General features: G+C 45.9%; 1 protein-coding gene across 1 annotated transcript in view; it reads right to left on the reverse strand.

The window, feature by feature from the left end:
- Positions 1-14,255, reverse strand: part of DMBT1 (deleted in malignant brain tumors 1) — a 96,118-nt gene that overhangs the window by 73,874 nt on the left and 7,989 nt on the right. The window lies entirely within an intron of this gene.

Here is a 14,255-nt window from a genome sequence, read left to right on the forward strand (position 1 = left end):
CCAGTCCATTCAGATTTCTCAGCCTTTCTGTAGGGGGTCAGACTCAGGCCATTTACATCTGGCTCTGCTCCATGACCACCGCAGCCTGCCCCTTCCCTACACATCAGCCCACGTCCCAGCTCACTTCAGCACCCTCCCGAATTCACAAATGCAGGACTCAATCCTGTTCTCTGAGTCGGACTACCGTGGAGGACCCAGAAGAACTACATGATGAAAGAGTGAAGTGCTTTCTTGTTCCCACCGCATTGCCCAACAGGTGTCTTGAGAACAAGAGCCCTGGGAAGAAGGATGTGTGTGAGCACATTATCCCGCTAAGCATCGAGGGCTCGTTGTGTCTGCGCACTGAATGGTGTGAGTCCTTCACCCCTGTGCCACCTGGTGCCCAAAGCCAGTAGGGTCAGGACAGAGGGATCCTCCCTCTGTCCTCCCTGTGCTGGCCTTAGAGGGCCTCAGAGGCTCCGCCAGCAGGTAAGGCTGAGGGGGCACAGCATATCGGAGGCCTCAGGTGGGACTTTGGAGCCAGGAGTGCATTTGCTCCACAGGAACAAGCACCATGAAGCGGGGACCTGGGGATTTTGGAGGTTCACCTAGAGCAGATGACACCTGCGTCCTCTGGTGGCCACAGTTGTGGAGTTCCAGCCATTGTGAGGGCAGCTCCACAGGTCAGGACTATGCCGGGCAGAAACGCACGTTGTCCAGGCAATCGGCCTGAGCCCTGACCAAAACCAGGGCGCATTTCCGGCCGCGATGTGGCAGCCAACCCAGTTTGCCTACAGACACGTTGGCATTCGTGTGTCCCAGTCGCCGTCACACACGGGTGCCCCAGGAGCCTCCCGTACAGGACTACCACGCGGCCCCTGACACCGGTCACGCGCTCCACCAAGCCTCAGGGCCAACCTGACGAAGTCCCTGAACTGAAAGAACGAAGAGTCCCTCCGGTGCATCTTCCCAAGTCATAGCTCACACAGTGGCAAGACCAGGGACATTCTTCCTGGCCTAAGTCCCCTGGGCGAGGGAATACCACCTGAGCCATGTCCAGAGGTTATCTCAGCACAACAGTTAAAAGTTAGCATGGACAAATCCTCTCATGCCTATGGACGCTCCAATATAGAGAAGGAGTGCCCATGATGACCTGGATGGAGGAGGTGGTGGACAACTTCACCCCACACTGGACACACCCAGGGGATGGAGCTCCAGCTCCTGGTGCATGCCCGACTCCCTGATGGGCACTTCTGGGCTTCCATGGCAAGCTGACTTGGTTCTGCCAAAATCTCTAGGACACCATGTACCTGGTCAGGAAAGCTGCAGTACCAGCACGCTGCCCTCCTCTCTCTGGGCTGTTCCCCATGAGCCCTGGGAGCCGCCAAGCAGGGTCCCAAGCTTGAGCACTGCAGAGCCTCCAGGGCCTACACTGAGCACCTGGGTGAGGACCTTGCCGAAGAGAGCCCAGGATCCCAATGCAGTCAGCGACCACCCATCAAGATCAGACCAGGATCTGATCTTCAGAGATCTATGCCTCTCTCTATGCCCCTGCCTCTACACACACACACACACACACACACACACATACACACACACACACACACAGGACAAGGCTAAGGAAGGATGCACCCTGAGACTCTACCTGTCCCTTCAAACCGAAACTTTATCAGAACTGAGAAGCAGATCTGAGGGTAGAAGTGAAGTATTTTACCTGTTCCTGTCGGTGAAATTGCATAGTCGTCGGTCAGGTGGTGTCTGGATAAGACGAAAGCGCAGAGACCAGAGTTAGAACACCATGGAAGGCAAGGCTTTTGAAAACTGTTTTTTGGCAGGATCAATGGGATCTTCCTTTGTGCTGTGTGCATACAACACTCTCTCAACCATCCTCTACAATTCTTTTGCACAATTCATGTGAAACCCCATGTATACAGTTGTTGTCATTATCTAACAGAGAGAGAGAACCAAATAAAAATATGTTACATCTATTGTACCAGTAGCACATGGAATTCTCTGTAGTGCTATCTGCATAGACAGACATATGTGGGGCAGAAAATGTAAGTTAGGTGCACCCTGAGACACATCAAGGACTGAAATTACGAAAAGAATCTTGCTAAGGAGATGCCATTTCTGACCTGGATTTATCCTTCTATGTAACTTTGGAAAAGGGAACAAAGCCTGTTTTCCTCAAATTCTTCATTCTACAGACTATTTGGGGGAAATATCCTTTACCAACCTACTGACATGATTCTGAGCCATCCCCACATGTTGACTATCTCGAGCTCCACGAACAGATGCAAAAATAAACATTTTACAACATGTATGCTCCATGGATCTATAGCTCTAACTGTATTGGCTAATATCTCAGACACTGTTCAAAATGACAGGGCTTGCAAGGCCATGATACTTTCCTTTTACATTTAATGAAAATGCTTCCAATCTTTACCCATTAAGTAAGATTGTGCGTAAAACGACTTATGATTTTCAAATTACTTCAAGAAACTGTGGGTGGTTTGCCCCAGCCCCACAGCAAAGAGCCTACTGGGTGCTGGGGCTTGAAGAGGAGAACCTGAGAGCTGCTCTCTTGTCTGCTGCCCGACCAAGCAGTTTCATTGCACATGAATTCCCTGCTGGAGCTTCTCCGACGGTCTTTTTTGGGGTCTCTGAGAGTGGCTGACTCTCCCTCCACGCAGACAGTCAGGTTCTACGACAAGCATCTCGGTGACAGTCCTAGCTGCAGTCCTGTGTCATAGTCAAATACCAAGCACCTGAGCCCCTTGTTTGCCCTGATGGACTAGTTGTACCAAAGAACTTGTTAGGCATGCTCTTATTCTAATACACACAGGAGCTCTAAGGAAACCGTTATAGAGAGGAGCAGATTCCTCCCTCTTAGAGCTGCTGCAAAAGAATCTAGGGAAGAGCCAGGGCGGCTCAAATTATAATAAAAGCCAAGTCTCAATCCTCAGCTCCTAGTGAACATTTGTTTTTAATCTGGGAAAGAGAAAAGGGTAGTCAGACCTACCCCACGGGCTTTGGAGACAGGAAAGCATACGTCCAGGAACAGAAATCTGACATGCGTACCATATAAGAGTCCCAACTGATCCATGCTGACTTCTGGTCAGGGCCTTCACGGGAGGCTATCCTTCTTTGTCCTAGGGATCAAGTTTCCATGGGATACGCCAGTGACTTTCCTTCCCAAAGCCCAGAGTGCCAAAAAACTCAGCTGTAGGCCACTACCTCCCAGCTCTCATAGGACTTGGCTCCCTGGGGGAGAACATGGGACCTTTGATGCCCATAAGCTGAAAAGGACCATGGCTCCTCGTGTTGAGAGGAGCCAGGTGGCCCTGATATGGGCTCAGGGAAAGGGAGGCAAAGGCAGGAAGCTGATGTTGCCCCATCAGGTTTGGACCTGCCTTTCCAGGCCCTGCAGCCACGAGACCCAGCACCAGCCTGGCCAGGCCTCAGCATGCAGTGGTGAGCACCACAGGAGTGAAGGCACTGCATACGTGAGTGCACAGGACTCTGGAGACTGGACACCAAGCTCACCTTGGATCTCCTTGGAAGTGCCTGAGCAGGTCAATCCCCTCCCTAATCTCTTTAGGGACATAGTCATGGAAGGTATACATTGTAGGCCTGAGGACTTATTCAGAGGTTCACTCCTTGGGAACTGAGCACCTTTCTACTCTTCCTGGATCAGAGATGACCTTCATGGGTGCAGGTAATGAGCCCATAGGGATCCCACATAAAAATATGTTACCTTCTGCCTCAGTTGTACCAGGGATGCCTCAGTGGAAGACAAAGAAGCTATGGAGTGGAGAAAAAGAGGTCTCGATGTTGGCCCTCATTGGAGAAGAAGCCCCTGGCTTTAATTCCTCAAGCTCGAAACAAGGGCTGGATCACGAGACCCAGAAACCTACCCACTTGCTAAAAGCTGTATTTTTACACTTATGAGACGGGAATTCATCTCTCGTCATTTTTGCCAGCCATTATTCAATCGGAATGCCAGATGTTCTTTGACTCCTGCCATCAACTCCCACCCTGCTTCTCACTGTCGCCAACCAAAAATCACCTCCATCTGATGTTACAAGATCACATTTCAAATACCAACTGCCCCTATTTCTATAACTACCCACACCCTCAAATGACAAACATCTACATACTGAGATATCCCTGAGAAGATTTGGCCCCAACTGAGTGAAAGGCAGTTTCAGATATCCCAAATGCTAAAATAAACCCACTTCCAAGCAGAATTCACTTGGAGGGCCACTACTCTCTGGGGAAGCCATTCTCATGTGCTAGATTAAGTTATCGGATCCTATCCATGCATGGTGCTGTGCACACACCACAATTCACCTAGCAAATGCCAGAGGTCCTCTAAAGATGGACAATTTATCTAGGAAACCCCTTTGGGGAGACACAGCATGATGCTATCCTCAGAGCTTCTTTGTGGATTAAGACCTCTTGGTACTTGAACCTCGCAGCCCTCTGTGAACAAAGGAGAAACTCAGCGTTGGGTTTTGCTAAAGGATGAGTCAGGGAGAATTTCTATTCCACTTGGGTTGTGAATGTCTTTAGCTGGTCATTTTAATCCCAATAAAGAGAGATATACTTGGTTATTTCCTCTGTTTGATTTTGTATACAGATTTAAGTTTTAAGGACCGGAAGTCTCTGATCCTTCTCTCTGACTGTAAAGAGAGGAGAAAATGCCACTAGGAGGAGTATTTTTTTCACCCCAGGGTGGAGGATCATCAGAACAATCCACGGCGCTGACTGTCATTGGAACTCTGGAGGAGGCTAGTTGGTAACCCCTCCACCACTTCCCACTGCTTTTGGACTCCAGGCAAGCTACTTGCCTTCTCCACGCCTCATTTATCTGGAAGAGGACCACGCCTCTAACGTCAAATAAGACATGACCTAGGAGTAAAGCAGGTAAACTGAAAGTGATGTAGGTCAGCCAGGAGCCCTCTCATTCCAAGCGGCACAGCGAGGTGAGGGTCAGTTGTACCGAGCACACAGCCCCAGCGCTCTTCCCTGTGGCCACATTCCGGTGGTTGTACCACCCACTGTGGGAGTGCGCTCGACAGGAGTAGGGCTCCCATCCTAGAGCAGTATACAAAGCCCAGAAGAGGATGTTCCCGAGCCCTGACCAAAGTGGGCCCCACCGGCGCCGACACTGCAGGCCAGGCGCCGACCGGACAGACAACATCTGCATCTGGATATCTAGCTACGCACACACGGTGCCCCAGTAGCCTTGGTACAGACACCCACACGACGCCTGACACCGGTCACTTCCAGTCACCCAGCCTCCAGAGGCAAACCTGCATTGACACGTTGAAAGCCCCCTTGCCACTCTGCTCTCGTCCCTGAAGCTACTCACCAACATCCTCTGTTCACCCTCCTTCCTTGACCATCTGCCCATCTCCTCTCCTTCACCTTTTTTCTCCTCTCCCACACCTTACGGTGTCTCACTGCTCTGCCAAAGCTTTGTGCAGCTCTCTTCTCACACCTGTCTTCCCTGGAAGAACTCATGTACTCTAGGGCAGCTTTCTAGGAGAAGGCCCCAAAGATGACCTCTCCAGTGCTGATCCAGCCCTTACATCCCCAACCAAGCTCAGACCATAGCATTCTCCAGTGGCCTCACCTAGGACATCCATCCCATCAGATCTCCAAACCCAACACAGTCTCTTTCTTCCACTTGAATCAACAGGAGATCGACTCCATCCGTGAAGAACTGTTGTACTGTTGAAAGTCTGGTTGTTACATTGGATTCCTCCCCTTCTGTACCTCTTATATCCAACTTATCCACAAGCTTATCTTTCCCTTTATCCTCACTGCCATTTTGCTACGGTTAGATCTTCCTTCTCTTGAACCTGGCCTGCTCCAGGAGAGCCTGCCGAGTGGATCTCCCTGCCCCGTCCCTCCTCTCTAATCCATCACATTGATGGATTCGACAACACATTTATGGAGTGCTTACTCTGTGCCACTCCTATGTTAACAGGGATTTATCTGTCTCCTAAGAATGTCCCAAGTTTTATCTTTATAAAATGTATATTTCCAACCCACTTCCCTGTTCAAAATGCCTCAGTGCACTCTACACTGCTATCAGGGTCAAGTCTCAGATGAGCATTCATGCAAGAAGTGGGCACTCAGACTCACCTTTCAAGCCTCACTTATGAGGCTGACAGAGCCTGAGTGCCACCGCAACGGGCACCATGTTCCTGCCTGACATGATCCTGCTAAACCACCCACACTGATTAATGCAAGGAAAACGGGAGGGTCCACAAGAGATCCAGCCTCCAACATCATAGACAGCAGTGAGCTGAGTCCTGTGGTATGGCTTCTCAGTGATTAGTTTCGAGTTTATGAAATCTGTGGTCACTATGTAAGAAAAAAGGTCTTACCATCAGCCTGTAGTCAGGGTGCTTGCCCAGACCTAGGAAGAGAGCAAACATTCATCTTGGAGATGGAAGTTCCACTGTTACGGTAACGATCTAGAACACCACAGATTGGTTTGAGCATCACTCTACGATCATGCCAGGGGGGCGCTGTGGCTCACTCTTGGTCGGTGTCAGCGCTCCAGCGTTCGACAGTGTTCTGGATTTTCTAATAGTAGATTACAAGTGGGTTGGACGTGGGTGTTGAATAATTTTTGGATCGCAATAGTACACTATCTTCTTTCGCCTGCCCCTACCGCTACCGTTTATAGTTACAGGATATAATCGGCTCAGGAAGAAGGGCTGGAGAAAAGAAGAGACAGCTCAGAGTAGGCGAGGGCTCTCGGACTGCCACTTGAATCTCCTCTCCCGCTTTTGAAATTTCGAGTGGAGTTCGCACTGGGAATAGCACTCAGAGGCCCCTAAAATAAGTACATATTTTTGTTGTCAGATACCCAGTCCTTCTGACCATGCCCTGAGAAAAATTTTTAATCTATGTTTGAGCAAAACCAACATCCTAGAGGACCCTGGGTCTTTATCATCCAGTGAGGCCGCTCTAAGCTCTCTAAGCCACTCCACTTCAAGTTACCCTTAGGACACCTTCAAGGGTCCATCAGACTCAACTTAGTTCTTGAGTTTCTTTTTTCAGCAGCTTCACTTCTATTTGTGTAGAGGTTGATATTTTAATGACTTCTACGGTTTTAAGGGTCGTCCAAAGACTGAAGAATATTCATTCATGAAAAGAAAGAATAGAATAAAAGTCATTCTATCTTATAATCCATGATGGATTCATTGTCAATCCTCATAAATCCAAAAATACACTACGGGCTCTTCATGATCTCATTTGCCTAAGACCTGGAAATTTACTATTTCATCATTCAAACGGAGATTGGGTCGCCTGTCGACATCGTTAATTATTAACTATCAGAAAAAGAGTTATATAACAAGACAATGAGAGAATGTGGCATTATCTAGAAGAAAGATGAAGTGCGTAAAGATAGGTCCATCAATTCTCCGTGCCCCAAATACTGCATTACCTTTTCAACGGTATTTTTAAAAAGACTGGATCACTATCTTTGTAAGATGCTTTTAGCTTTCATTGAATCACGATTAAGAATTCAGAAGTTTTCTATTGTCTATTACCAATGGCAAAGAGAAAAAGGACATTGAAGATGTTTCACAATAACTAGAAAGAATCAGAAGAGGGACGTGAGGAGAAGAGAGTAGCCCCTGATGCTAAGAATAATGGGCGGAACTGCTGTACAACTGAAATCTCCAGACTCTGGGCTTTCAAATGATGATATCCCAGATGAATTTCCTCAAAATTCATCAAAATCAAGGAGTCAGGAATATATGTCGTAGTAGCAAGAATAAATATGGTGCTCTCGAGGTGCCTGGGTGAGCTTAGTTGATTAAGCATTTTGACTCTTGATTTCAGCTCAGGTCATGATCTCAGGGGTTGTGAGTTTGAGCCCACATCAGGCTCCAAGCGGGGCATGGAGCCATTAGTTCTCCTCTCCTCTCCACTCTGCCCATCCTCTCTCTCTTTTTCTCTTCCCCCTCTCTAAAAATAACAAGTAAAATATAGTGCTCTCACACTGCTTCAATGGAAAAGATTTCATTGATGACATTTTGCAACAGAACCGGACATCTCCTTTGCTAAGACATGCTGATGAGTATATTATTTTTCTAGTGCCTTATATACCAAAATCTACTTGATAAAGTGAGATGTGCTATGTTTAAATTCTTATTCAAAAAATCCAATGCTGTTGCTTTCATGATCCCTTTTTTTTCTTACTTCCTGGTGTAAGGAAAGTTAAGACATTTCGATAAAACTTCAGTTCTTACTTGTAAATGTTGAGTCCTGCCAGGAGCAGCAGTCAGGTTCAGAGATTAGATTCTCTCTAGCAAAACCAACTGGCCAGTGAGGGGACTTGATGCCAGAGACTACCCCATTTGTCTCAACACCTTGAATGGGATCACAATGGACTTCCTCCAGCTGCCCTGCTTCATGTTGTGATGGCCCAGTAAGAGGGCAGGTGAACATTGCATGCCTGAGGCGAAGAAGCAACTTGAAATAGAAACAGCAGCTAGAACATTCTTTTTTCAACACAGGTCACAAAACCTTGAAATATCTGCACCGTGAACATCCATCATTTCTGACATACCATCATCAACTCCCTGCTCCCACACTCAAGAACATGCTGAGAGACATGCCTGGAAGGAGTCCTTCATTCAAAACTCGGACATTTAAGCTTTAAAATACGACACACACATAATTCCCATTGTCTGGTTCCATGTATCTGTCTTAGTCATAAGCCGGTCAATGTCAGAGTCTACATCTAACAGAACTCTAAGCTCCAAGGTCCCAACAATACTCAGGCATAAAACCCAACAGAAGCCGCTGAGAGATTAAATGTTGTGGTTGTGTGTGTTCACACAGTTTGAGAGCAGACTCTTTTGCACAAATTTATTGGGACCAACTTGCTTTCAAAATTCCATCAACCACATAGTTGTAGATTATGTCAGCTTTTCAGGGAATGATGGTAAATCACCTGAAAAGAATAGTTTCCACTTGCTTGTGTTCCAAGGAAATGGAAATAGGTCTGTTCTTCTGGTTCATCTCTTGATGTCTCAAGACAGTTGATGGACTCCAGAATGACGTCAACCGAGGAAAAGTCACAAAGAGATCTCAAGATATTTCCACCAAAGACTGGTCCCTTTCAAGGAGCTGGTCCCCTCCATCTAGAACTCAGCCATTGCCCCAAACCTCTGAGAGAACTTATTGTATACATTTGCACATTGTATACATTATTGCTTTAGATGGGAGAAAACTACTGAAGAGCTTGAGTATAAAAACGAAACAAGACATCATCAAACCAGCCATATACTACTGGGTAGGCCACTCCAGTTGCTGAAAGAAACCTAAGGAGATTGTGTGTTGGCTCTAATGGCACTTTCCGGAAAGTGCCCTGGACTACTTCTACATTTACTAAAGAATTATTACATTTTTCACTGTGGCTGATGACTACCAGCTTAACTATTTTATGTGCACTACTCTCAGTTCATCTTTAACCTGCAGATCATCCCCACTTATAAGACGAGACACCGAGGGCACAGATATTGAACAAGTCGGTCAAGGACATGCAGACTCCGCCTCGCTGTCGTGCTTTCAGGCTTCTATCCTGCTCCGCCTCTCTGTCATAGTCACTGCCTCGCCACCAACCCTCTCCTTCGTGGGTTTTTGAAAGGAAAGCGGTCCATGCTAACTTACTTCCCATAAACCACCAAAATAGGGTTTTCTAGTGAGTCACCCAAGTAGCCTTGACTGAGTTCAACATTGGCTTTTGTGCATGTAGTGTGATTGACTCATGGATAAGGAATACTTTGATTACTGTAGTTTTTATTTTTCAAGGTAAGTTTTATTCCACATCTGTCACAACACCAGATTATTTCATCCCAATCATTAGGTACCATCTTCTCTGCCATATAGTCTGCATTTGTCATCAGTGGAGTTAAAGATGGTGGATGGGAGGCCTAGATGAGCTCCTCTCTCATGGAGTCTCACTGTTGTCAAGCAAATGGCCAATCCCTAAGGGTTGGTATGGAGGGACAGGATGCCTAACAAAGCAGAGATCAGCTAAATTTGTTCATTGCATTTAATGTGTTAGTTCAAGATGTAACCAAATGATGAGCTTCCCCAGAGATTTGCTCATGGACCGTCTCTGGATTTACACTCACCTAACTCCATCCAGATTTGACAAGAATTTAGAGGCAAATAAGAGCAAGGTCCAGCTGTGGCTCCTTTACCCATTTGCCCAAGCAGAGAATGACATTCTATGTGGGCTAAGCTATATCAAAGTCACCGCCGGGAAGTGTCCGGCAGGATGCAAGATGCCTGAGATGCCTCCATCGGGCTTTGTTTGGTGAATATTTGCATACGGCTGGCAGCGGAGAGGAGTATCTGAAGGCTGGAGCTGGGCCTTCTGTGCGCAGTCAGATGTATCTGTTCCTCCCATTCCGACCTTGGTGCCGGTGAAGAGCAGAGAACACTCTTCCTTTTGCTCTGTCGGCTAATTCACTGCACCAGCAAAACCTCAGCTCACCTATGACTTTCTTGGGGCTGCTCTCTCCCATATCTTGGTCACATCTCTCTTGCCATGCCTCTTGCTCCGGCACTTTACCAGCTGTAATTGTGACTATGTAGTGATTGGAGTTACTGCCTATCACTTCTTCCATCCAGGCCATAAGTCCCTAGAAAGCAGGAACACATTCCCCTGAAACAATACAGAGAGCCACATGGAAATCTACCACTAGAAAGGTATAATAGGGGCTGGTTCTTGTCAGATTGGAGGAGGAGGAAGGAGTATAAAGGACATTGAGGCCATTTTTGCAAGGTGTGGGAAAGTTCAGTGCTCGGCAATGCACTCATGGAAAAGCCCACATCTACAAGTGAACTTTGCGTAGCCATGAACCATTTGGGAAAATGTTACAAACCTAAATTCACTTGACATTAAGAAAACATAGACATTAGAAAAATAAGTAAAAATAGATAGCACTTCAAATATATAGACATATCTCTGTCTTTCTTTGGAAATTCTTAGCAAAGTTGTGCTTCCTAAGTACATTATAAGCCCAAAAAACTTGATTCAGTACTAGACTATGCAGCATGGTTGCTCAAAGTGAGGTCTACAGACCATATCCACTTTTATTTATATAAAAATTCAGATTCTGACCCTCAACCCACACCTCTACATCAGGCTCTCCGAATGAGAGGTAAATCCAGGACCTGCACATTCAAAAATACCCTCATTTGATTCTGATGTGCATGGAAGTTTGAGGCAAGAGCGAAACTACAACTGAAGAAGAACATAACGATATAACTACAAGGTCATTTATTCTATAGCACGAGAAAGAAGTTTTACTGCCTTTGTATTTCTATAAAGGACACAAATCATGCTTTCGTGCAGACTTCGCCTGCCATTCACTAAAGGCAGTGTTTATGCTTAAAATATAAATCTTCCTTATAGGATAATAAATAAATTTTAAATCAAGTCAGGATATTGTTTAAAGAAGTACTCACCGCACTTTGTTGGTAGGACGTTGGGTAGCTATAAAGGAATAAAAAGAAAAATCGAACACGTGTGTGTTTCATCCGCGAGGATGCAGACAACAAAACTACATTTGAACCATTGCTTTTTTCTGGTTGACTTTGAAGTAGAGATACCTGGCATTTGCAGGATCAGCATCAACAGATCAGTAAGCGCTGTCTTTGTGAAACTTTTAGCAAATTGATAAAGGTACAACGTAATAAAGTGCGTGGAAACAAATTACTAAACTGATCGAAACATATGGTGAGGCTGGTAGTGGGTATTAAGGAAGGCTTACATTACTTGAGATTGCACTCAGGTGTTCTTATAGCGAGTGAATGTGAACTTTACATCAAACCAGGGATGTACTGTATGGTGACCCAACATAATATAATAAAAAATGTAAATCGAAAAAAATAACTTGAAGGAAACAGGTGGGAATTGGGAACCCTGGGGTAGTATATGAGCGCTCTGTATTTTTCTGCTCATTTTCTATAAACCTAAATAAACTTTGCTCTAAAAACTTAAAAAAATAAAAAATGAAGTATGGCTTTTATATCTTAGAATACATTCAATGAAAATGCTCTTAAATAATTGGTGCATTTACATTTCTGTATTTCCTGCTTGCAGATATGTCTTTATTCATTACAAGAGAAAAATTGACATTTCAGCACTTTGTAAGAAAAACAAGTAGGCTTATGCACCTAATTTGTTTAAATGAGGACCCATTACTTTCCTTATTTCTTTGTGAAAATTTAGCCATACTGGTTTATATGAATGGTGAGAGTTGAGATTGAGATTGACTTCCCAGTTCCCAACTAACTGAAATCACCAAAAGCATGGATTGGCAGCTAGGCGGTCCAAAAACAGTCAAGTGACTTTTTGTGTTTGACAAAGGCAGTGGGAGGTGAAAAATGCCTTTCCTTCTCCTTAGTGACAGAGGTGGTCATTTACTGAGACTACGGACCCTGAAAGGCTATTGGGAGAAGTCAATGAAAGCGTAAATCAAATGTGCAGCCAGACTGGCCGGCGGCGTTGGCCAGCACACAACCCGCGTGTTGGCTATCGACAATAAGAATTGCGATTGATGACCATGATTGTACAATTTCTGGCACTCACTGTCTTAAATTTGGCTTCACCCACATTGTCCTTTCCCGGTCTCACCGGCAGCCCAACCCACAACGTAGGGTTCCCTCTCTTACAGAGAAGTAAACTGAAGCTCTTAGAGAGGTAAAAATAATAAGTTGGCCAGAACTACTATTATTTTCATTTTCTAGATGGAGAAATCAGTTTCGGGAGAGCAGGGGTCACCGCTGGCCACTACTCTGCCCTGAACCATGTAATACATTATCTCCTGGAGCCCCACCCCACCCCGATGAGCGAATGACATGCAGGTGTCTTCCCATGGCCATAGGTAGGATTCATTTCTGAGCAGCGCCGTCTCAGGACAATCAGTCCTGAGCCCCTGACAAACGTGACTTCTCAGATGGTATTTAGAGCTTTCCATGTATCATCCTAGGTAATCCCTCAAAATAACCCACGCGGAAAACAGGGCTACAGGAGGTGACCCAAAACAACCCGACTGAGGTAGAGATAAGGGACGGGCTTTGTACTCGGAAGCAGTTGCTCTTAACCATTCTGGTTTGCTTTCGAGCGCCATAAGATTTACGCAATTTGAACTATATGGCCCAAATCATAAGGTCTGCACTCTTGCACAAAGCAAGCATACTCATGTGCACACACAGAATATAATAAGGATGAAAATGGCAGAAAAGTTGCTGCTTAAAGAAGCATCCAACAGAGGTGAGGTTTCCACTGTTTGCACCTAACACACAGTGAAAATTCTGAAAGAAGAGGAATAGTAACTGATTATATCCAAGAGAGAGCCTTAGAGTAGGCAGCTCCTGTTTCAGCCTAGCTTCTGCTGCCCTGCTGGTGGCTGCAGCCCCCAGGGAACACCCTGGGGGTGGGCAGAGATCTTAGGAAAGAGGTGTGGCTGGAGGTACAGGCTTTAACATGGAGACTCCCAGAGGCCTGTCTTCTGGTCAGTGTGAAACCTTGCGGACAAAAGAGCCTAGAGGCCCCGAGGTGGACCCGATCAGAATAGAACCTTCCCTGTCCACCACCTAAAACCCAGCAAGATTCTCTGTACAGTCCCTCCTGAGCCCTTGGGGAGTATGTGGAGGGTTAGGGGCCTCGTTCATTAAATAATTCACTCCAGCAGTCTGAGGACTGAGCTCTGACCTGCTTGGGGCACTACTGAAAGTCAGGGGGCGGAGAGGGGAAGGATCCATCAGAGAGAACTTGGCTCAGTCCTCACGGAGCTCAGAGGCAACTCAGCAGCCAGACTTGGTAACCCAGTAATCCGGTCTTTCCCTGGGAAGAGCACAGTGCAGGGGAGTAGAATCTCAAAGGGAGGGATTCATGTGCTTGGAAGAAAAGCAGGAGGATTCCAGACAGGGAGCAGATATTTCCTCTAGGCTTGAAAAGAAGAGCACTTAAAAACACATGTCAGAAAAATGGAACAAGGACTGCCAAAGTAAAATGGTCTTGGTCAGTGGGTTTTAATAAACAAGGATATTTCTTATCTAAAGTATATCCCAAGTATTATATATAAGGACTTTAAAAATTATACTAAAAAAATTATTGTGTTTTGTTTGAATTTCAGATAAACAATGAATATTTCTTTAGTATAAAAGTATATCCAAATGTATTTGCATGGAACACACTTACACAAACAATACATAAGCAT

Source organism: Ursus maritimus, unplaced genomic scaffold (assembly GCF_017311325.1).
Source record: "Ursus maritimus isolate PB19 unplaced genomic scaffold, ASM1731132v1 scaffold_7, whole genome shotgun sequence".
Taxonomy (NCBI): domain Eukaryota; kingdom Metazoa; phylum Chordata; class Mammalia; order Carnivora; family Ursidae; genus Ursus; species Ursus maritimus.